Source organism: Pygoscelis adeliae, unplaced genomic scaffold (genome assembly GCF_000699105.1).
Source record: "Pygoscelis adeliae isolate BGI_AS28 unplaced genomic scaffold, ASM69910v1 Scaffold841, whole genome shotgun sequence".
NCBI classification, from domain to species: domain Eukaryota; kingdom Metazoa; phylum Chordata; class Aves; order Sphenisciformes; family Spheniscidae; genus Pygoscelis; species Pygoscelis adeliae.
In genome coordinates this window covers 95,982-97,111 of record NW_008824144.1, presented here as the reverse complement: position 1 = coordinate 97,111, position 1,130 = coordinate 95,982, and positions in this window count along the sequence as shown.

Here is a 1,130-nt window from a genome sequence, read left to right as displayed (position 1 = left end):
AGCGGGACCCGGCTCCACTGATGGGCCTGAAGCAGCTGTCCCGGTGGCCGCCGCGCACGTGCATACGCGTCTCCCGTCCGAAACGCAGCCGCTAGTGACGCCAGCCACTGGGACAGTGGGGAAATATGTTTGCAAACACGAAGTGAAACTGCTCTGCTGCACCACTCATCTTCGCTGTGGCAGAGCCAGCTGTGGAAGGAGGGTTTTAAAGGGTGTGAGACGGCCACGAGCAGAGAGTGACTGCAGAGATGCCAGCCAGGGAGGGCAATGCCATGCCAGCCATGGCCAAGCACCAAGGACTAGGTGCGCTGCCTCTGGTCTGCTGTGATCAGTCCATAGCTGGAGGCTCTCTGGCTCCATTTCCCTTTTTCCCCTGAGCTCTCTTCTCTGCTTTGCCCCTTCCCCTCCTTCTCTCAGCCTGCTTTCTCTTTTCTTCCCTCCTGCAGGGCTCTATTTTCCTTTCTCTCACTATTTGCCACCTTGCAACTGGAAACCGTCTGTACTTCCCCATTACAAACAAGTTCCTCAGCACCTTCCTGCCCTTGCAGAAAGGCAGTTGCAACACGAGGCCCGACGAACGTGAGGCTTTTGCAAGACCAATTCCTGTCACTCATGCGCTGAAACTCCGGCAAGCCTGGGGAGCTTCGCCCCCTCCGGCAGCCCTAAAAAGCGGTGCCAGACACGAGGCCTGAGAAGGGCTCTGCTGGCCCCTTCCTCCCTCCCCAGCCCCAGCTCGGCTCCCTGAGGGGGCTGTGCACAGATCCCCTGCTCCCTCCTCCAGACCAAGCGGGAGGAAGGCTGGGTCCAGCCTTCCAGCTCCTCGCATGGAGTTTGTCCTGGAGACGGTCCCAGGTTCGGCCCCGGAGAACCTGAACCCCCCTGGGGACCCTCAGTGGCTTCCTCTGCTCTGGCAGCCTCTACTGAAGAGGAGGGAAGGATGGGACACCATGACACCAGTCGTCCCCCTCGCCCATCCCCTCCTGCCACCGCCAGCACCAGGGCTGGGGGTAGCAAAGGTGAACAAAAAGCCCCCACAACCGACACGAACGGAGCCAGAATCTGGCCCCGAGATGCCGTGACGCGCAAGAAGAGATCACTTGCGCCCTGCCCTAAAACAGCCCCGCGAGCTG